This window comes from Papio anubis, chromosome 1 (assembly GCF_008728515.1).
Source record: "Papio anubis isolate 15944 chromosome 1, Panubis1.0, whole genome shotgun sequence".
NCBI lineage: Eukaryota > Metazoa > Chordata > Mammalia > Primates > Cercopithecidae > Papio > Papio anubis.
Window position 1 is genome coordinate 133,071,679 of NC_044976.1, and position 24,079 is coordinate 133,095,757.

The 24,079-nt window shown below is 40.4% G+C and overlaps 1 protein-coding gene across 6 annotated transcripts in view; it reads left to right on the plus strand.

Annotated features, from left to right (window-relative positions):
* The first annotated feature begins 331 nt into the window (after positions 1-331).
* Positions 332-24,079, plus strand: part of DDR2 (discoidin domain receptor tyrosine kinase 2) — a 164,600-nt gene continuing 140,852 nt past the window's right edge. For 2 of the 6 annotated variants that reach the window (XM_017948847.3, XM_017948865.3), the window contains exons 1-3: positions 3,735-3,796; positions 4,071-4,329; positions 5,783-5,902. The gene's annotated coding sequence lies outside the window, so the exon portion shown is untranslated. The other 4 variants (XM_017948871.3, XM_017948861.3, XM_017948856.3 and 1 more) reach the window with 4 other exon arrangements.

Below are 24,079 nucleotides of genomic sequence, written 5' to 3' on the forward strand. Positions count from 1 at the left end.
TCAATGGATTTGTCTATTATGGATAGATCAACTAGTAACAGGGAGTCTTAAGAGTTAGGTTCTAATATTGGAGGCCAGGCGCGGTGGCTCATGCCTGTAATCCTAGCACTGTGGGAAGCCGAGGCGGGTGGATCACTTGAAGTCAGCGATTTGAGACCAGCCTGGCCAACATGGTGAAACCCCGTCTCTACTAAAAATATAAAAATTTGCTGGGCATGGTGGTGTGCGCCTGTAATCCCGGCTACTCGGGAGGCTGAAGTAGGAGAATCCCTTGAACCTGAGAGGCAGAGATTGCTGTGAGGCAAGTACATGCCCTTGCACTCCAGCCTGGGTGACAAGAGCAAAACTCTGTCTCAAAAAAAAAGAAAAAGAAAAAGAATTACGTTCTAAAATTGGTGCTTAAGTTAAATGTGTGCAGAATATAACTCCGACGTACACAATATTCTCTGGTTTTATGTTAGTAAGGCATAATTTCTTTAAAATCCAGGGATTGTCATGCTTGGCTAACTATTGGTGTAACAGACAATTTTGGGGTGTCTTCTAATGTATGACATCCCTTTTCTGAGCATTGACTCATGTATGCATATGAGCCCTTGGAGCTATATTCAGTATTATATGATCCATTGCCCTCTACAGTTTAGAGATAGAGGATGCACATAAGAAACATATTTGACCAGTAAAATTCTCCATCCCAGTATTTGAGAACTGGACTCCGACAATATCTGTCATTCTCTCATGATCGCTTCAAGTAAGGAGAGAGAAATTTGAGAGCTAAGGCACTGTTACAGGTGCCTATTATAACCGCCTATAATATTATGTGAAAAGAAGCAGAAAAGGCTGGTTTGCTGAAAAAGAATGGGCTAAAGCAGAGTGAGCAGCGGTAAGCAGAGGAGAGAGAGAGAGACAAGAAATGAATGAGAGAGAGAAGAAATAAGAGAACGAGGAGAGGAGAAGAAAAGAGGAGAGGAAAGAAGAGAAGAGAGGAGGAAAGGAGAAGAGAAGACAGGACAGGAGAGAAGAAAAACCTGTTGACTAAGTTACTGGTGGTGGTTAATTTGTGGCTTAAATTCCTTGTGAAGTTAAATGTACCATGTGGGTTTGGTTTCTGCGAATATCCATGTATCCTTTTAAGGTATGTGTGTGTTTCTCAAACTAAGTTAGGTTAATTCATTTTACTTTCATCCTTCATTTTATGTCCTGAGACATCACAAAAGCATCCAGCTCATAGCTATTTAGAGACAGAAATATTATAGTTATTTCAATGCTCAACTTTTGTATTTACTTAAACCTTGGTTTGTAGACTAGAAAAGGTCTTGAAAAGTCATCTTGCACATCTTACTTCTAATGAACACTGCATCTTGACCATTCCTGATAGATCTGTCCTATTTTTAGTAAAATCCCAGTAATGGAATTCTATATTGTTTTTCAGTCATTTGTTTTCAGTGTAAAACAGTCCTCATAATGAGAATACATTACTTCCTATGGAACATAAATAATTCTGAATACAATGACTCACATTTCCCAAGCCAGACCAACCAGGGGGTAAAATCTGTTCACAGAAGAGTAATAAATTGGTATTTCTCCACATCTGTTCCCACAATATTAGGAATTCCAGTCTTACTCAAAACCCTACCAAATAGTTCTGGGAGTTCCCGGGAAATTTCTTTGTGTATTCCATGGGTTAGTCCCTTCAGCTTTGAAGTTAGCATTTGCCGTTTTCTTACTTTAAAGCTCTGGCTTCCCACAGCAATGGCTGGTGTCAAGGCTGAACACTGGTTGTCACTCAACCAGAGTTGTCTCCAAAAACTGAGGCTTCAGTCTAATGAATCCTCCTCATGCTTTAAATATCCCTCAAATATTTTAGTAAAATATCACTTTCAGCTTCTCCTTGCTCTTTTCTTTGTAGAACCTTCTTCCTAGAGTTCGAGATTAGACCCCAGGTTTGACTGAGAGTAGCCTGAGTGATGGAGATGGTGTTTTGAGTGATTGATAGACATGATATTTTCCTTTGAGCTACTCCTTACTATTGACATAGCTCAGTTGTCCTTGGGACTTTTATGCCTTGGTCCTATGTTCAGTGACTTCTTCCCCAGAAGTGTCCTGGTCTATATACAAGTAGACTCTTGACTGCCTAGTCTGCCTCAGACAAACTCTGGTGTATCTGGGTTTTGCAGTCTACATCCCTGGCTCAGTCCTGGCTCAATTAAGACTATAACTTGAGTTCTAATTATACCTACACAGAAAAAAATAATCTCACCTATGGAGTAGAACCACCTTAAAATGAAAAAGGAAAACACATACCTATATCTACAGGCCCTGTCCTTTATCAGGCTCTGTCTGGTTTTATGAAGTTGTTACTGTTTTCCACATTTGACCTATAGTTCACCAAATCTGTGAAATCACAGATTGTATTTTTGGTACATTCTTTATAGTAATGCCAAAGAGGTGAACTACTATTGGCGTAGACATTTGAGGAGGATTTCTAGTTGTCTCTGGCAAGCACCCAGTAAAGTGCCTGATAAGAGACCAACACATATTTATTGAGTTGAGCTGCATGTCCTGGCCTGAGTCACCCTCAGACCTGACTTCAGATGCTGTAAGTTATTTGAAGAGTCTTCTTAATAAGTTGATATCTGCAGTGTCTTTTCTCTTCATAAAATCACCCTAGTTCTATTTTTTTCTCTAAGGTCTTGCTTGTTACCTTTAATCATTTCCATGGCTGCCCTCTGAACCAATCCCATGTTCTCTGTGTCCTTTTCTGTAACAGCTGTGAGGCACAGATATTAACAGCTGCTGCTTTCTGACCCTCAGACTGGTGCTGAGCTTATGAGACTTTTAGGAACTTAACACTGACTCAACACTGGCTCTCAGTTTCATGGCCACCCTCATTGTTTGTGTGTGTGTGTGCCTTTCCATTCCCCTTGTGAAATATCTCCTGCCCCTAACTTACTATGGGAATGTTCCTCCATGATCTCTTTCCATCCTCCCTTTCCTGTTTGCTCACTTCTTTTCTTGCTCATCTTGAGACCGTGCAATCCCAGATTAACTACAAACAGAGAAGAGCTGGTGATAGCTCCAGAGCCCAGAGAAAGGAGGTCTCTTTACGAGAGGGCTGGCTCTCAAAGGTAAGCTCGCTCTTCTTAACCTGCCTTTTGCCATCTACTTCCCTCTTTGGATCTCCTGCTCCTGGGTCCCTGCTTGCCCTGAGTTCTCCATACTCACAGAGAATCAGGACCTCCAGAACAGCCCAGCGTGGGCTTGGTCAGGAATGATCCAGGCTCTGAAGGGTTAAGGCTGGAGCCTGGATGGATGGAGAGGGTTATTAGTTATCGTTTGGAGAGTGGAGTGAAGGCTCCTCCCCTGTTGCCTACCCGCCCCTTTCACATGATCTCTGACCATGGCTGTGGAAGCGGGCAGAAGATAAAGGGGGGAAAAAAAAGTTCACAAAATAATTTAGAAAGTCCTTATAAATGCTTGTGTTTTCATTTAGCAGCATGAATCCAGGACAGCAACAGACCCTCAGAGGCAGCAGCCAACTGGGAATTGAGTGGAAAAAAATAGGAATCCTGGATTCTGGCACTTTCCAGTTTTTTTTTGTTTTTTTTTTGTTTTTTTTTTTTGGTGGGGGAAGCAGTGGTGGGAAGCGATTAAATCAAATCTTTCAGGGGAGAACTCAGCTCTAGGCTTTCATGGTCAAAATACTAAAGGTCAGCTCCGCGTGTGTGTCCCAACTGTCCCAGAAGCTTCAACTCGAAGAAACCCCAAACTTTAAGTTGTGCTTATAGCTTCAGCTTAAGTAAGAAAAATGAGGTGTGGGGTAGGTGGTGGGGGGGATCACAGGATGGGGATCAAGTCTTAAATGGAGGGGAAGGAAGAGGAGATGGATATGGCTGGGAATAAGGCAGAAGGGAGCTGTGTCTTTAAGTCTGTCCTATGGTTATACGTGTTTTTTCTTCTATGAATGGGTTTTGCTGTAAATTATAGCTTTGCCCATAGTCCCTTGGGTCAAAAGAAATAGTCTCTAAACAGAAAACAGCTCTGATTGGTGACTTTCCTTCTTCCCTCCCCAGCCCCCTTCCTAATTGAAACCAAATGTGCAATATATTGGATGCTGGGATCCCTGGCGCTTTCCCAGGAATCCTCAGAATGTGAGGTTTCTCTCAAAGGCATCTTGCATCAGCCTGTGGATGTATGCCTACCACCAGGCTCCTTCACCAGCAAAGTGGAAAAAGAAGCGTTTCACAACAAATTCTTCTTTCTGGGTTGGGGAAACGCAGTGGATTATAGCTCTGTTTTCTTCTTTCCAAAACTGTGCACCCCTGGATGAAAGTAAGTTATGTGGGTCTTTTTTCTTTATTATTTTTTCTTGTTTGAAAATGAAAGCTCCGCATATACTTCTTTTGGTGTTTCAGGAAAAGTTTTAAAAAGGAAACAGAAGGGCGTTTTTCAGTCAGACAAGGAGGGGAACGGAGTGAGGCACCACAGACTTGAGAAATCAGATCCCATGTTTTTGGGGGTCTGGATTTATGCTATGAGGGAAGAATAAAGATCACTAATAACCAAAGAAGGCTGAAGCAAAATAAATGAATCCATAACAGCTGCAGGATACAATAAACAGCATTAGCAGAGCTGAAATTGTTGGCAGGCAAGACAGGCCGATTGCAGAGTTAGTTTCAGGATGAAGAAGGCAGAGCAAGAGAGCTAAGTTTTTAGACATTTAGTAGTGGTGTTAGAAGGTCCTGAGTTTTGGAGATAATGTAGACCAAGCACTTTTTGTTTTTCAGAGGAGTTGCTGATTTACTTGTGAGAAGGGTAACTTTGGATGAGGGGTGGCTTCCTCCTGAGATTTGGGGTGGCTAGGGGGAGGTTGGGTGCATGGAGGATTTTTCAGTTGTGACGATGAAATACAGCTTCCCAGACTCATCTCCTTGCTGGCTCTTGGTGTCTTTCCCTTTGTTATGGAATGACTTGGGGCTGTTTTCATTTGGGACCTCTGAGTCCTGGCCTAGGTCCAAGAGTCCGATCCAAAGGGAAAGAGAACTGTTCCCAGTGGCTGAAACTCTCAGACCAGCCATTTGAGGCAAGAGTTCGTACTGTTCAAGCCAGTAGGGGGTTCAGCACCATTTTGCCGATTGTTGGCTTCCTACAACCCAGAGTTAAGAGTCCTGAAAAGGGCCTTAGGCCTCTCATCTGACCCCCTCACTCCACAGATGTAAAAAATGATAGGAAGGGGACCGACCTGTTGGAGTCCCACAGTACATCTGTAGCGGAGCTGAAAATGAAATTGAGATTCTCTCCACTGCTAGTCCAGTGTTCTTTCCACCCCATACCTCTGCTTTCATTTACTTTTTAAGGCTTATTCTGCCTGAGACAATAGAGGCAGTATGATGAGCAAGTCACCACGAGGACATTAATTATCAGTAATAGAGAGGATGCCAATGGCGGCTCATCAGCTAATGATGTCTATGGTTATATTTGTGTGTGTGTGTGTAAAATAAAAAGAAGCTAACTTCTTAGTATTTTCTATGCACCAGACTCAAAATAATACATAATTCATGCTCAGAGCTTTTCGTACATAATTTGATTGAGTTCTCACAGCTATGTAAGGCATTATTTCTATCTTACATGTAAGGACATTAATGCTTAGAGAAGTGAAATGAGTTGCTCAAGGAAATGTAGCTAATACATTTGAAACTCATGTATATCCGACTCTAAAATCTGTGCTTGGAATCACTATTCAATGATACTCTCCTCATCTCCCTTGCATTTGGTTACTTTTGAGGTCAAATTCCATATTTCTCCGGGTGATCAGGAGGTGAAGGTGTCAAGCTACGGGAGCAGTATGGATTCTCTCTCGGAGGCCACTCCTGCACTTGGCTGAACATTTGTCGGAATATCAGATGTGAGTTGATTTCTGGGTCTTTGGTATATACTTACCTTCGTTATGCAAAGAGTCTGGGACTTAGAGTCAGAAGATTCAGGATAAGTTCTGGCTGTACCTGTTACTACTTAGCAAAGTTGCTTTGCCTTTCCGCACCTTGACTTCTGTGTTTATCATATGGGAACAACGGCAGTACCTTTCAGTGTTATTGCTGTAAGAGGTATTGGATGTGCATGCATGCTGAAGGCTATCAAGGGCTTACCGGTATCAGCTCTTGTGATTAGGATCAGTAAACACCAGAACGTCTTGTGAGGCAGACCCTGTGGTGCTGGGTCTGGCAGTCAGTGCTGACGCTGGCGGGAGGGCAGATGGATTTGGATGTGTGTGAAACTCTGAAATGGGTGGCCTCAGCCTTAGTGCCCATCTCCTTTGAATGGAAGCAGGCCCTCCTCCCTCCCAGGGGAATACTCCTGAGGGCTCTGTCTTAACTTCTCTTCTGCTGGCCTGGTTTGCTGTGATTCCTCACCCAAAGCAGCGCAGGCTGAAGGACACTGTGCTTGGTGAAGCACCCCCTGTCTCTGAAAAGGAAGGGTTTACTCAGGACCAGTCCCCTGATTGCTCCTCAGACGAGACTCACATTTGAGGAGCTTCGTATCTAGCTGAGGGCAGATCCTTGACCCAGGACCTTCTTGTCACTGGCAGGCACATCTCCCTTCATCTTTTCTCTGGCATTCGCTATTCTGTGCCTGCAGTCAGAAGGGAGGCCACTGCTCCTGGGGTGGGGGTGGAGAGCCAGCCTGTAGTGGGGAGGCCCCAGCCTCCGTTTCAGGGTAAGATCCATTTGCTTTAGAAACTTTAAATGTAAGGGAAGTGGGGAAGGTGTTTCCGGAATGCCTTTCACTTAGATTCCTCAACACTCTCCATGTCCAAGCACAGAACCTTATCACCTGCTTATTCTCCCCTAGCCACTCTGTGAACTCCCTCTTTTCTTCCCTTCCTGTATAATCGCTCCCTAGTCTTGAAGTCATATGAATTCTCGATCACACACAGTGAATTTACTTCAAACCTTTCCATGTATTTTCATTTTTAATAGACACATGAAAAAATTAGAGTGGCCACCCTCCATACATTCGTGTCACACTATTTTCAATTCGCAGGATCGCTCAGATATCCTTCCTAAGCTCCTTTAAAAGATCTACTTTCAGGCACTTCACATCACCCTCACCTCAAACACACAATCCAAACACACATCTCGCAGGCATCCAGAAAGCAAACACATGTCTAAAACCGGACCTCCACAGACATGCTAACATTCTTGTGCCAGCTCACATAAATGGTGACCTGTCCGCAACACAGACACACTGGACTCTTTATACCTCTTGCCCGTTTGAAGCTGTGTAACATATGAATTGATCAACTCTGTCCCAACAATGACTACTCAGTCCAGAAATGTGTCCAGCATCCCCAGGCATCCCAGAGCTTCCTTGAATGCAGCAACCATCCATAGTGAGGACTGCTCACCAGGAAATTAGAAACCCCAGGTAGACTTTAAAAGATTTTCAGACCAATCAAATCAGAATATCTGAGGTTGGAGATTGGGAATCAGTACTGTGAACTGCTCCCCAGGTGATTCTGATGTGAAACAGAGTTAAGTACCTCTGCAGATAAATCTCTAACTGTGTTGTCTTTGGCAATTCAATTTTATTCCATTTGATTTAATTCTATTTGTCAAAGATTTATTAACACTGTGCTAATAACATAGTTTAGTAAAGGAGCTGAGATGTCCAGATACCTGTCAAGGATGTTTATTGGAACATCAATCACCTAGTGGCTAAAGTGATGGTGTCTGTAAACTTTTTCTCTCTTTTAATTATATTTGTATACATTTAAATATGTTATTATTAATCCTGCATTATTCACATATGATTTGGCTAAAAATAATTCTCTTCTTTTCTAATTGTTTTGCATAGAAATATTTGATGTTTCCTAATGCTATAAACCCCAGCATTTGGCAAATTATGTACTTATTACTAGCTGGAATCTTACTTTGGCTTTGAAATGCTGAACAAGGTCAGTTTTGAGCCAGCCCAAGAGTTGCTAAGGCCTGGAAGGGCAATGCAAAGGTAGAGGAGTTCTAAACATGGGTTCGGACTTACTACAGAGCTCCTGAGTTTAGCTGGGCTTCTCTTGGAAACTGGATATTGTCTGTAATGGATCCACTCATTAACTCATCTGTGACTTGTATTTTGTGCCTAAAGGAACCCCAAAAAAATCTGTGAGGGGCCCTTTGGATCTATAGCTCCGAGGTTAGTGCTGGCTGGTGCTCTGTAGTATGAGTGAGAGGGAGAGGGCAAGTGATAAATAGAACTTCAGTTGCGTCATGTAGTGAAAAGAACAGGTAGTGCGGCTATGGTCCCACCCCCATCATTTTCTAGGGTTTCAATCTCAGAGGAGTTTTTTTAACTTCACTGGTCTTCAATTTCCTCATGAATTTTATCCTCTTCATTTGAGTTTAGATAAGGTAATGTATAGGAAACTGGAAAGCACTGTACCTGTGAGGATAATAGGTGTGGATGCCCTTTGGGACATATTTCATAGGTAGCTAAACCCGCAAAGTTTGCTGTAATGCAAGATAATCCTTAGGGCCTTAATGGCTTAGGTAGCCAAAATAAATTGAGATGGGAGATGGATTAAAAATGAGGGCAAACAATCTAGCATTTTTGCATTTTTTCCTTTTAAAATTTGAATGCTCTTATGAATCCAAAGACATGAAACAATACAAATCTCAGTGAACTCTCATGTCTAAGATAGTTTTCACTGATTTTATTTTTCTCTTAAATAGTGGCGATTTAAAAAAAAAATCACAGGTATTTTTTTATCTATTAAAAATGTCATAGCATCCTGGTAAACTCTGTCATAATTTTGTTTTTGCTGTATTGATTTATTTACTCCTCAGTAAATAGTTATTGCATGCCTATTCTCTGTTGGACACTGTTATACATTTTGTGATGAACAAACCCCACGAAGTTATGAGCATTTATAAGCATTCATTGCTTTAGGTTCTAGGGAGTATATTATGAATTTGACTGTACAAAACTTGATTTAGAAAATTGGTATCCAACCTGGATTAATAAAATTTAGCTTTTAAAGTTTGCTGAACTATAATTCAAAAACAATACAGAAATAGTTATTAGATGGTGATTGTCAGTGGAGCCAGGTGTTATGCCATAATAAATAGGATCCTAAATTTTACATTTTTTATAATTTTTAAAAGTTATAGAGCAACTTTAGCTTTATAGAAAAACTGAGAGCAAAATGCAGAGTTCTCATGAATTCCTTCTAACCTTTGCACAATTTCCCTACTACTATCACCTTGTATTAGTATTATGTTTTATTTGCTATTAATTACTCAATATGTATTTATTAAACATAACAAAATAATAAATATATTATTTATGCCCTATTTGTTATTGTGAAAATAATAAGTCATATTGCTGCCTCTCAAGCTGTTTATAATGTTATGTAGCTATAGTTTGAGGTTTCTCATTTATTAGAAAAAAATTTTTCTGTGCACTTAGTGCATGCCTTATTCAGTGCTAGGGCTTAACACAATATCTGGACATAGTAGACATTTAATAAAACATCTACTGAATATATAACCAAATGAAATGAAGGATCCAGAAGTAAAAGACATAATTCTTGTCCTTAAGAACTTAGGAAACAACAGACACATACAGCAGTGACTAGAGAAAATTTCAGAAACACATAAAATATGATTAAATCTCTGATAAAGGAGACACTGGTATAGGCAAATGAGGCATAAAGCCATTACTAAGAGTCCCATCCTCGTTTTCCTTGTTTTTGGGACTGTACTTTTTTTTTTTTTTTTTTTTTTTGAGATGGAGTCTCGCTCTGTCACCCAGGCTGGAGTGCAATGGTGCGATCTTGGCTCACCGCAACCTCTGCCTCCTGGGTTCAAGTGATTCTCCTGCCTCAGCCTCCCGAGTAGCTGGGATTACAGGTGCCCGCCACCATGCCCAGCAAATGTTTGTAATTTTAGTCGAGACAGGGTTTCACCATGTTGGCCAGGCTGGTCTTGAACTCCTGACCTCAGGTGATCCACCTGCCTCGGCCTCCCAAAGTGTTGGGATTACAGGCGGGAGCCACTGCGCTTGGCCTGGGACTGTACTTCTTATCACCATTGTCTTTGTTGCCATAGTCTTCATTATTTTCATAATTATGGCTATCGTTCTATGTCTAAATCCAAGCATTAAAGAACAAACTCCCATATCCCCATGGTAAGGTTGGAGAAGTGGGTGCAAGTGCGTCTATGTGTGTTTTTGGCAATTTTAAAGTACAGTCACACCAATATATGCCACTTCCGTTTCTTGCTGGAAGTAAAATGAGTGACTACTTGGGCTTTGTAAAAGAAAATCGCACTTCGGAAGTCCTCATGGGAGCCATACCAAAATGCCTTGCAGTACTGTAACTTCTCAGAGGCATGTAAAAGTTAGAGGATTGGTGAAGTTTTCAAAGGCTACTGGCACTTGTCCTTCAGGATGAACCCTCTTGAGATGCAGGGGAACAAATCGACCTCAATAAGAGAGTAGTGAGAGCTAAATTCACTCAAGAATAGCAATCTGTTCCTCAGACAGATGCAGTTGTAATTTTAGAATGTGTACATAACTGAGAGTTTAAAATGGACATAATAATGCTAAAATAGTATCAATGGAAATTAAAAATAAGTCCTAATCCCAACCAAAATTCTAGCAAGTTATTTTGTGGATATCAACAAACTGATTCTTTTTTTTTTTTTTCTTTTTCTATTTTTGAGATGGAGTCTTGCTCTGTCGCCCAGAGTGGAGTGCAGTGGCGCAATCTCTGCTCACTGCAACCTCCACCTCCCGGGTTCAAGTGATTATCCTGTCTCAGCCTCTTGAGTAGCTGGGATTACAGACGTGCACCACCATGACTGGCCTCAACAAACTGATTCTAAAATTTATATAGAGAGGTTAAAAGATCAGATTAGCCACTGCAATACTAAATGAGAACAAAGTCAAAGGACTGATAGTACTTGACTTCAAGACTTACTGTAAAGCTCTGGTAATCAATACATCATGGTATTGGTGAAAAAATAAACAAATAGATCAACAAAACAGAATAGAGAGCCCAAACAGACCCATATAATGTAGCCAACTGTTCTTTGACAAAGAAGCAGAGGCAATCTGATGGAGAAAAGGTAGTATTTTCAACAAATGGTGCTGGAACAACTGGACATCCACATGCAAAAATAATGAATCTTAGGTACAAACCTTACATCCTTCACAAAAGCAACTCAAAGTGGATCATAGACCAAAATGTAAACGCAAAACAATGAAACTCATAGAAAATAACATAGGAAAAAATCTCAGTAATCTTGGGTATTGTGATGACTTTTAGATACAGCACCAAAGGCACTATCTGTGAAAGAAATCACTGATTAGCTGGACTTCATTAAAACTGTAAACTTCCACTTTGTGAAAGACAATGTCAAGAGAATGACAATACAAACCATCAGTTGAGAGAAAATACAGATGGTCCTGATTTAAAACGGTTCAACTTATGATTTTTCAACTTTACGACAGTGCAAAAGCGATACTCTTTCAGTAGAAATAGTACTTCGAATTTTGAATTTCACTGGACAAAACTATGGAAACAGTAAAAACTATTCGAGGTTGCCAGGGATTAGGAGTGAGGGGGGGATAAATGGAACAGAGAGGATTTTTAGTGTAGTGAAACTGTTCTGTGGTTACTACAGTGGGGGATGTATGTCATTATACCTTTGTCAAAACCCATAGAATGTATAAAATGTAGAACACTGAGAGTGAACCCTAATGTAAACAATGTACTTTGGGTGAAAATGATTTTTTTTTTTTTTTAATTTGAGATGGAGTCTTGCTCTGTCACCCAGGCTGGAGTGCAGTGGCATGATCTCGGCTCACTGCAACCTCTGCCTCCCGGGTTCAAGCGATTCTCCTGCCTCAGCCTCCTGAGTAGCTGGGACTACAGGCGCGTGCCATCACGCCCAGCTAATTTTTGTATTTTTAGTAGAGACGGAGTTTCACCATGTTGGTCAGGCTGATTTCGAACTCCTGATCTCGTGATCTGCCCCTCTAGGCCTCCCAAAGTGCTGGGATTACAGGTGTGAGCCACTGCGCCTGGCCGAAAATGATGTTTTGATATCACACACGATTAGGTTTATTGATAGGCTTATTGATTGTAATAAATGTGCCAATGTTGTGAGGGATGTCAATAGTGAGGGAGGTTTTATAGCAGAGGACAAGGGTGTATATGGGAACAATCTGTACTTTCTACTTAATTTTGCTGGGAACCTAGAACTGCTCTAAAAGAATTAGAGTTTAATTTAAAAAATCTGCCCAATCTCCAAATTCTAGCACTTTGATTCCATCTTGGCTACTTCTTTCTTATTTGAAGGCAGTCATTGTAATATAGTTATAATCGTGAGCATCTGTATTTTAAAATGATTAATTTTGTTTTTCAGATAAGTACCCTAAACTTAAATGATATTATTTTATTTATTAAAGCGACCTGAGGCAGAAATGTTTCAAATTCTTGAGAAAGACTAATTCAATAGGTTAATAGCAGATATATAGGTATTTTTGTGTTATACCCTTCAAATTATAATAACTATCACTTAAAGAATAGTCATTTGTTTTGTTTGTTTGTTTTTACAGACTGTATCTCACTCTGTTGCCCAGGCTGGAGTGCAGGGTGCATTCATGGCTCACTACAGCCTGTACCTCCTGGGCTCAAGTGATCCTTCCACCTCAGCCCCTCAACTAGCTGGGACTATATGTGCGCACTACCACAGCTGCCTAACTGTTTTGTTTTTTTGTAGAGATGTGATTTCACTATGTTGCTCAGGCTGGTCTCAAACTCCTGGGCTCAAGCGATCCTCCCACCTTTGCTTCTCAAAATGCTAGGATTACAAACATGAGCCACTGGACCCACCCTCATTGTGTTGTTTTAACTACAACTTGGTATGGTAGAAAGAGTAATGGGCCAAGGGTTAATAGGGTGAGATTCTAATTTTAACTTTGCCACCTATGAGGAGTGGGTCTTTGTGCAACAATGTTTTAAATCTTTCAGCATTTAAATTTTTCTCATCTGTAAAGGACAATATACAATTTCTACATTTTCTGGTTCAATTATGCTAATAGCTGTCCTGTCAGCACCCACACCCCCCTATTCACTTTCACAGATTAAGACTTGAGTCGCTATGATCTTCACCCTAGTTGTCATCCTGTCCCCATACTCTCTGAATATGCTCCTCTCTCCTCTCATTTTAGCCAAATACCACTCTTCTTGAAGGCCAGCTTAAGTTTCAGATCCTCCATCCATCCCAGATCTTACTTCTTGGAATCCCTAGTTCTTTTGGTCAGTATCACTTAGTTTAGCAAAGACTATATCTTAGGTGATCGCTCTAACTCACCTTATAGCATTAACCCATAAGTGAGTACTTACCGAACTCTCACTGTATATTAGATTAAGGACTTACTTTACATGCCTGGCACAGTGCTTATTTGTTGTTGGAAAAAATTTTAGAGGGCAGTAATTGAAATGTCATACACTATAGTCTTTGAGGATGGAAAAGAGCTCAGTAAGTTTCTATTAATTGGTTATGCCGTTAAGATCAGCATCTAAAGAGAGCTAGGTCATGGAAAAAAAATGGCTTAAGTACTGGACTTACTATCAGAAGTACTAGACTTAAATCTTGATTCTTATGATTTGTGAACATTGTAGAAATATACTAATGTCTTGTGAGTACAGATAAGGAGGAACAGATAAGCTCATGTGAAAACTCGGTTTGTATTGGGCCTATATTATATACAGGGCTATTTTATTTTATTTTTTGTTTTATTTATATTTATTTATTTATTTCCGAGACCGAGTCTCACCCTGTTGCCCAGGCTAGAGTGCAGTGGCGTGATCTCGGCTCACTGCAACCTCTGCCTCCTGGGTTCAAGCCATTCTCCATCCTCCTGCCTCAGCCTCCCGAGTAGCTGGGATTACAGGCACCCACCAGCACACCCAGCTAATTTTTGTATTTTTAGTAGAGACAGGGTTTCACCATGTTGGCCAGGCTGGTCTTGAACTCCTGACCTCAGGTGATCCACCCACCTTGGCTTCCCAAAATGTTGGGATTACAGTCATGAGCTACCATGCCCGGCCTATTTTCTTTATTTCTTTATATATTTATATATTTTTTGAGGTGGAGTTTCACTCTTGTTTCCCAGGCTGGAGTGCAATGGTGCCATCTTGGCTCACCGCAACCTCCGCCTCCCAGGTTCAAGCCATTCTCCTGCGTCAGCCTCCCAAGTAGCTGGGATTACAGGCATGGGCCACCATGCCCAGCTAATTTTCTGGTTTTTTTCAGTAGATACGGGGTTTCTCCATGTTGATTAGGCTGGTCTTGAACTCCCAACCTCAGGCGATCTGCCCGCCTTGGCCTCCCAAAGTGTTGGGATTACAGGCGTGGGCTACCATGCCCAGACTGTTTTATTTTATTTTAACAACAAATAGAAGGTGGTTATTCCAGGAGGGTTTCAGAATACTACCCCAGATTTGGTTTCTCCTGGTTTGACTACAGGCAGTGCTGGTGTCTTTCTCTTGATCATACTCCTTTCCTCATGGGTGTGTTCAGTCCTCTGATAATAGAAGTGCTTACCTTTAACCTTTCCCTCTCTCACTGAGTGTTCTCTCTTTTCTAAAATACCTTTCATTTGTTAAAGCTTTTAAAAAATCCTTATTTGAACATTCAGTGTTATGTAAAAAAACAAATTAACTGCTCCTTAATACCATGTTTGGAGGTGAAAAATTTTCTAAGCCTTTTGCTCAGCCATTTATTACCAAAGGGGTATCAAGCTTGGATGTCAATCTAGGATGTAAATTCTAGACCTATACAATTCCTTCAAGGGCATCTGAAAAGTTGCTTTCTAATCCTTTTGCTGTATTTTGGCGGCAAGCTTTGTTTTCACAGTTTAAAGAGGATTGATAGTCTTCGTATTGTCTCTCCTTCTCCTTCACAACTTTCTGAAGTTCACTTGCCTGTTTCACTTTCATGGCTTAAGGTACCAGATTCTTCTGCCCCTTTCATAGATCCACCAGCGCCCCACATGCTCCAGAAAAATGGAGCTACACTGTGCCTTTCCCTGAGCTGTAGAAAGTTCCACCTCTAGGTTCCCAGGTGCTTCTCATCATCATTTTTCAATTGATTGAGTTGCCAACATCTACAAAATATATTCTAACAAAGATGCTCAGAATGTCTGATATTGACCTATCTACACAGGTAAACTTTAATAACTCTGCATTTCCCTTTCACTGATGGCCTCATGCCTTTTGCAGAAGTAATATAGGAAAGAAGAAGAGCATTTAAATAGGGCAGAAGATCTAATTTTCTTTTTCTTTCTGGAGATGTTGTCTCACTCTGTCACCCAGGCTGGAGTGCAGAGGCTTGGTCGTGACTCACTGTAACCTCCGCCTCCTGGGCTCAGGTGATTCTCCTGTCTCAGCCTTCCGAGTAGCTGGGATTACAGGCACCCACCACCACGCCCAGCTAATTTTTGTATTTTCAGTAGAGATGAGGCTTTGCTGTGTTGGCTAGTCTGGTCTCGAACTCCTGACCTCAGGTGATCCACCTGCCTCAGCCTCCCAAAGTGCTGGGATTACAGGTGTGAGCCAATGCACCCGGCCAGAATATCTAATTTTCTAACTTACAACGTACTTGAATATTGAAAGGAATTTCATACTTTTAGAACGAAACCCTCATTTGGGTTGGGTAGGATTAGGGCAAGGAGAAGTCTGGGAAGGAGTTCTTGGGTAGTTAAACTGGAAAAAGAGAGTCTGGCACATTCAGAATGGTTCCATATTTGTTACCCGCAGACTGTACATAAGAAATGAGACCTGGCTTTTAAGAGATATGATGCCTGTGAAAACCCAGAATATACTTGCGACTGGCTTTACCCAAAAGTGTTTAGGACTCTAGTAGGGACACCTCCAGTTCCTTTTGGAAATAAGCTAATATTTGGTTTCCAAAAATGTATTGAAGTAGTCTTCATGAGAAAAATAGAAAATAGAAATGTTATTGAATGTTCTTGCACCTAATGCTACTTTTTAGCATTTTTAAAAATAGTGAAGTACATGTTGGGGTGGGAATGGAGAAGAGACTATAATATTTCTGTATCTGAAGCCTCTGTAAGGTCTTAATCCAGCCCTCCATAGGAACATAAGCAATAATTGTCATCTACAACTTGTTCCTAAATTTACTCACAGTTTCTCAGAGCTATTGAGAGAAGTACTACGATGCTAATTTAAAAATATTTTCAAATCCATCTGTATGATGATGAAGTTATTATAGTTACAAATGCATGATTCAGCAATAGGCATTAGGAAAACATATCCACCAGACAGCCTGATGATCATGGTGTATGACACTTTCTTCTGAATACATGCGGGTTAGATGAAAGTGGTGACAAAGGATTGAGATATCTAGATCCACATCATTTACTTTTTTTTTTTTTTTTTTTTTGAGACAGAGTCTCGTTCTGTCACCCAGGCTGGAGTGCAATGGCACACTTGGCTCACTGCAACCTCTACCTCCCAGGTTCAAGTGATTCTCCTGCCTCGGCCTCCTGAATAGCTGGGATTTCAGGCATGTACCACCACGCCTGGCTGTTTTTGTATTTTTAGTAGAGAGGGGGTTTCACTATGTTGGCCAGACTGGTCTTAAACTCCTGACCTCAGGTAATCCGCCCACCTCGGCCTCCAAAAGTGTTGGGATTGCAGGTGTGAGACACAGTGCCTTGCCATTGTTTACTTTTATAAGCAGTCTCACTACTGGGTGGCCAAAGGAAATGAAATCAGTATGTCAAAGAGATACGTGCACTCCCAGATTTATTGCAGCATTATTCACAATAGTTGAGATATGGAATCAACTTAAGTGTCTATCAATGGATGAATGGATAAAGAAAGTGAGTGCATACACACAATGCAGTACTATTCAGCTTTAAAAAAGAAGGAAATCCTGTCATTTGTGACAACATGAATGAACTTGGAGGACATTATGTTAAGTGAAATAAGCCGGCATAGAAAGACAAATACCACATAATATCATCTGTATGTGGGGTATAAGGGAGTAGAACTCATAGAAACTGAGAGGAAAATGGTGGTTCCTAGAGGCTGGGCGAGGTAGGATGGGAAGATTAGAGAGATGTTAGTCACAGGATGCAAAATTTCAGTTAGACCGTAGGAACAAATTTAAGACATTTATTGTACATCATGGTGACTACAGTTAATAGCAATAAACTGTATCCTTGAAAATTTCTGAGAGAGTAAATTTTAAGTGTTCTCATTACAACAGAATAAGTATGTGAGGTAATGCATATGTTAAATAGTGTGATTTAGCCATTTCACAATGTAGACATATATCAAAGCATCATGTTGTGTGCTGTAAATATATACAGCTTTTACTTGTCAATTTAAAAATATTTTTTAAAATTATAAAAAAGAAATGTACAGTCTAGGCCTCATACGAGGCCTACTCAATCAGTATCTGTATGTAAATATTAGAATTTAAAAAGTAAAATGAGATAAAACAAAACTAAAAAACAAAAGGAATTCAATTTCCACCTGCACCATTAACCACACCTCTTTTTTTTTTTTTTTTTTTTTTTGAGACGGAGTTTCACTCTTGTTACCCAGGTTGGAGTGCAATGGCATGATCTCTGCTCACTGAAATCTCTGCCTCCTGGATTCAAGTGATTCTCCAGCCTCAGCCTCCCAAGTAGCTGGGATTACAGGCACCCACCACCACACCTGGCTAAGTTTTGTATTTTTAGTAGAGATGAGGTTTCACTATATTGGCCAGGCTGCTCTAGAACTCCTGACCTCAGGTGATCTGGGCCTCCCAAAGTGCTGGGATTACAGGCATGAGTGCCCAGCCAACCACACTTCTTAAGGCTAGATAAATAAATAGCTTTAAGCGTAGAGCAAATGGTGTTTCACTTGCAAAGAAGAGGATCTCTTGGTCCTCTCCTTTCCCCAACCGCAAATAACGACTTTGCTATTGGCGATGGAGGGTGGGTCGGGAAGGGAAGTTTGTGAAGCAATGGCCGAGGGCCTTATTGAACAGGCATGCTGCAGGGGTGGCTTGGTCATAAGTTGCTGATGAAGCAGATTCTCTGTCACTCATTCCTGGTGAACAGGTGGGGACTGCCTTCTTCAAGAGAGACAGGTGATAATAGAAGAGTAGACAACTCTGAACAAACTTTTCCTGAGGATTGTCCCTTTTGGTATTACTCAAACTTGAATAATACATGGGCATGTTTTATAGGGAATTTTTTTTCAGCTCTTTGGGTGATCTATTATTAGGATCTTATTAAAATATGTATAATTTTAAAACTAGGTATACACTACTTATGCTTATAGTTCTTATGTGACTCTAGAGCCAAAACAAATTTACAAATGAAATCAACTATATCTGAGCAGACCTCGGGATTTGAGAGAGAAAAATAAATCAAATATAACTATGAAACCCAATAAGATGTAAATTATTTTAACGTGATAGATAATATGGTTTTGTTGAAACTAATCACTAGTATGGAACTTAAAGATAGACACAGTAGAACCATGTATCCTCAGGGTCTGGTCTGTGTTTAAATGTGTTATTTAGATGTATTAATACTCATGCAAAACATGCCTGTTAGCGTAAGTACATTGAACAAATTGTTGTTAATAGCTTTGAGGGTTCATAGGTTCAGGAAAATAAGATCTCAACCAAAACTCTGTAGTAAACAATCATCGAATGTCAGTTTCAATGACGTATCATTTGATAATTTGTTAAATTGTCTACTCACTTGAAGATGGGGTTAGCATTGTGTTGATATTAAAATTGGTACTCAGTGGATATCTAATCCATTTACTAACAGAATCAGGGACAGAACCATTCTTCTTTGTGTATTTATGCCTCAAGTTTCTGCTTATAAGCTGGTATGTGTTGGTATGTAAAAAGCCAGAGTCCCCATGGCACATCTGCTCACAGCGTGAAGATGACGTTGAATCCTATGGCTTAGTAGATTAAACTGCCTCATGCCATGCAACGACTTAGTTTTCCCAACATTTCCTCTATTTCCATCCTTGACTTCATCTGGCTTTCATTTGGCATTTGTGCAAGTGTAAACACAAATGAAAAGTCAGGCAGTGAAACTGCATGATGGTTACTTCTTGTATAAAATGTTAAATTATAATCAAAGACACAAAATTTTAAAAATCCTAGAACTCTTGTGGACTGCAAGATATTTATCCTTTGAGATATACTGCTTTAAAATTAAATTTAGGCTCCACGGTTCTCAGGAAAACTTTTCTCATCTGTGGTCTTTCCTTTAAGTTCCATTAATAATTAAAAATGACAGTCGTGATGACTTCTGAGTAATGAGTGTTTATTATGCTCCAAAATTTAAGTTAAGCACTTTACATATGTAGTCTCATGAAAACCTGGTAATTGGTGTGAAGTGAGAGCTTTGGCTATTTTACATGTGAGGACATTAGACACCAAGAAAAGGTCAATCACATGACAAGTAAGTGGCAGCAGCAGAATTTGAAACTGTATCTTTCTCATTGCAACATCCAAGCCTTACCCACTAAAGCCCCTTTTTTTTTTGTTTGTTTGTTTGTTTGTTTGTTTGTTTTGAGACGGAGTCTCGCTCTGTCGCCCAGGCTGGATTGCAGTGGCCCGATCTCGGCTCACTGCAAGCTCCGCCTCCCGGGTTCACGCCATTCTCCTGCCTCAGCCTCCGGAGTAGCTGGGACTACAGGCGCCCGCCACCACGCCCGGCTAGTTTTTTGTATCTTTTTTAGTAGAGACGGGGTTTCATCGTGTTAGCCAGGATGGTCTCGATCGCCTGACCTCGTGATCCGCCCGTCTCGGCCTCCCAAAGTGCTGGGATTACAAGCTTGAGCCACCGCGCCCGGCCTTATACTTTAAGTTCTAGGGTACCTGTGCATAACGTGCAGGTTTGTTACATATGTATACTTGTGCCATGTTGCTGTCTGCACCCATCAACTTGTCAGCACCCAACTACTCGTCATTTACATCAGGTATAACTCCCAATGCTATCCCTCCTCCCTCCCGCCTCCCCATAATAGGCCCCGGTGTGTGATGTCCCCCTTCCCGAGTCCAAGTGATCTCATTGTTCAGTTCCCACCTATGAGTGAGAACATGCGGTGTTTGGTTTTCTGTTCTTGTGATAGTTTGCTAAGAATGATGGTTTCCAGCTGCATCCATGTCCCTACAAAGGACACAAACTCATCCTTTTTTATGGCTGCATAGTATTCCATGGTGTATATGTGCCACATTTTCTTAATCCAGTCTGTCACTGATGGACATTTGGGTTGATTCCAAGCCTTTGCTATTGTGAATAGTGCCACAATGAACATACGTGTGCATGTGTCTTTATAGCAGCATGATTTATAATCCTTTGGGTATATCCCCAGTAATGGGATGGCTGGGTCATATGGTACATCTAGTTCTAGATCCTTGAGGAATCGCCATACTGTTTTCCATAATGGTTGAATTAGTTTACAATCCCACCAACAGTGTAAAAGTGTTCCTATTTCTCCACATCCTCTCCAGCACCTGTTGTTTCCTGACTTTTGAATGATCGCCATTCTAACTGGTGTGAGATGGTATCTCATTGTGGTTTTGATTTGCATTTCTCTGATGGCCAGTGATGATGAGCATTTTTTCATGTGTCTGTTGGCTTTATGAATGTCTTCTTTTGAGAAATGTCTGTTCATATCCTTTGCCCACTTTTTGATGGGGTTGTTTTTTTTTTTCTTGTAAATTTGTTTGAGTTCTTTGTAGGTTCTGGATATTAGCCCTTTGTCAGATGAGTAGATTGCAAAAATTTTCTCCCATTCTGTAGGTTGCCTGTTCACTCTGATGGTAGTTTCTTTTGCTGTGCAGAAGCTTTTTAGTTTAATGAGATCCCATTTGTCAATTTTGGCTTTTGCTGCCATTGCATTTGGTGTTTTAGACATGAAGTCTTTGCCCATGCCTATGTCCTGAATGGTACTACCTAGGTTTTCCTCTAGGGTTTTTATGGTATTAGGTCTAATATTTAAGTCTCTAATCCATCTTGAATTAATTTTCGTATAAGGAGTAAGGAAAGGATCCAGTTTCAGCTTTCTACTTATGGCTAGCCAATTTTCCCAGCACCATTTATTAAATAGGGAATCCTTTCCCCATTTCTTGTTTCTCTCAGGTTTGTCAAAGATCAGATGGCTGTAGATGTGTGGTATTATTTCTGAGGACTCTGTTCTGTTCCATTGGTCTATATCTCTGTTTTGGTACCAGTACCATGCTGTTTTGGTTACTGTAGCCTTGTAGTATAGTTTGAAGTCAGGTAGCGTGATGCCTCCAGCTTTGTTCTTTTGACTTAGGATTGTCTTGGAGATGCGGGCTCTTTTTTGGTTCCATATGAACTTTAAAGCAGTTCTTTCCAATTCTGTGAAGAAACTCATTGGTAGCTTGATGGGGATGGCATTGAATCTATAAATAACCTTGGGCCGTATGGCCATTTTCACGATATTGATTCTTCCTATCCATGAGCATGGTATGTTCTCCCATTTGTTTGTGTCCTCTTTTATTTCAGTGAGCAGTGGTTTGTAGTTCTCCTTGAAGAGGTCCTTTACATCCCTTGTAAGTTGGATTCCTAGGTATTTTATTCTCTTTGAAGCAATTGTGAATGGAAGTTCATTCATGATTTGGCTCTGTGTTTGTCTGTTATTGGTGTATAAGAATGCTTGTGATTTTTGCACATTAATTTTGTATCCTGAGACTTTGCTGAAGTTGCTTATCAGCTTAAGGAGATTTTGGGCTGAGACAATGGGGTTTTCTAAATATACAATCATGTCATCTGCAAACAGGGACAATTTGACTTCTTCTTTTCCTAACTGAATACCCCTGATTTCTTTCTCTTGCCTAATTGCCCTAGCCAGAACTTCCAACACTATGTTGAATAGGAGTGGTGAGAGAGGGCATCCCTGTCTTGTGCCAGTTTTCAAAGGGAATTTTTCCAGTTTTTGCCCATTCAGTATGATATTGGCTGTGGGTTTGTCATAAATAGCTCTTATTATTTTGAGATACATTCCATCAATACCGAATTTATTGAGCATTTTTAGCATGAAGGGCTGTTGAATTTTGTCAAAAGCCTTTTCTGCATCTATGGAGATAATCATGTGTTTCTTGTCTTTGGTTCTGTTTATATGCTGGATTATGTTTATTGATTTGCGAATGTTGAACCAGCCTTGCATCCCAGGGATGAAGCCCACTTGATCATGGTGGATAAGCTTTTTGATGTGCTGCTGAATCCGGTTTGCCAGTATTTTATTGAGGATTTTTGCATCGATGTTCATCAGGGATATTGGTCTAAAATTCTCTTTTTTTGTTGTGTCTCTGCCAGGCTTTGGTATCAGGATGATGTTGGCCTCGTAAAATGAGTTAGGGAGGATTCCCTCTTTTTCTATTGATTGGAATAGTTTCAGAAGGAATGGTACCAGCTCCTCCTTGTACCTCTGGTAGAATTCAGCTGTGAATCCATCTGTTCCTGGACTTTTTTTGGTTGGTAGGCTATTAATTATTGCCTCAATTTCAGAGCCTGCTATTGGCCTATTCAGGGATTCAACTTCTTCCTGGTTTAGTCTTGGAAGAGTGTAAGTGTCCAGGAAATTATCCATTTCTTCTAGATTTTCTAGTTTATTTGCATAGAGGTGTTTATAGTATTCTCTGATGGTAGTTTGTATTTCTGTGGGGTCGGTGGTGATATCCCCTTTATCATTTTTTATTGCATCTATTTGATTCTTCTCTCTTTTCTTCTTTATTAGTCTTGCTAGCGGTCTGTCAATTTTGTTGATCTTTTCAAAAAGCCAACTCCTGGATTCATTGATTTTTTGGGGGGTTTTTTGTGTCTCTATCTCCTTGAGTTCTGCTCTGATCTTAGTAATTTCTTGCCTTCTGCTAGCTTTGGAATGTGTTTGCTCTTGCTTCTCTAGTTCTTTTAATTGTGATGTTAGAGTGTCAATTTTAGATCTTTCCTGATTTCTCTTGTGGGCATTTAGTGCTATAAATTTCCCTCTACACACTGCTTTAAATGTGTCCCAGAGATTCTGGTATGTTGTATCTTTGTTCTCATTGGTTTCAAAGAACATCTTTATTTCTGCCTTCATTTCGTTATGTACCCAGTAGTCATTCAGGAGCAGGTTGTTCAGTTTCCATGTAGTTGAGCGGGTTTGATTGAGTTTCTTAGTCCTGAGTTCTAGTTTGATTGCACTGTGGTCTGAGAGACAGTTTGTTATAATTTCTGTTCTTGTACATTTGCTGAGGAGTGCTTTACTTCCAATTATGTGGTCAGTTTTGGAATAAGTGCGATGTGGTGCTGGGAAGAATGTATATTCTGTTGATTTGGGGTGGAGAGTTCTATAGATGTCTATTAGGTCTGCTTGCTGCAGAGATGAGTTCAATTCCTGGATATCCTTGTTAACTTTCTGTCTTGTTGATCTGTCTAATGTTGACAGTGGAGTGTTGAAGTCTCCCATTATTATTGTATGGGAGTCTAAGTCTCTTTGTAAGTCTCTAAGGACTTGCTTTATGAATCTGGGTGCTCCTGTATTGGGTGCATATATATTTAGGATAGTTAGCTCTTCCTGTTGAATTGATCCTTTTACCATTATGTAATGGCCTTCTTTGTCTCTTTTGATCTTTGATTCTTTAAAGTCTGTTTTATCAGAGACTAGTATTGCAACCCCTGCTTTCTTTTGTTCTCCATTTGCTTGGTAAATCTTCCTCCATCCCTTTATTTTGAGCCTGTGTATGTCTCTGCGTGTGAGATGGGTCTCCTGAATACAGCAGACTGATGGATCTTGACTCTTTATCCAGTTTGCCAGTCTATGTCTTTTAATTGGAGCATTTAGTCCATTTACATTTAAGGTTAATATTGTTATGTGTGAACTTGATCCTGCCATTATGATATTAACTGGTTATTTTGCTCGTTAGTTGATGCAGTTTCTTCCTAGCCTCGATGGTCTTTACATTTTGGCATGTTTTTGCAATGGCTGGTACCGGTTGTTCCTTTCCATGTTGAG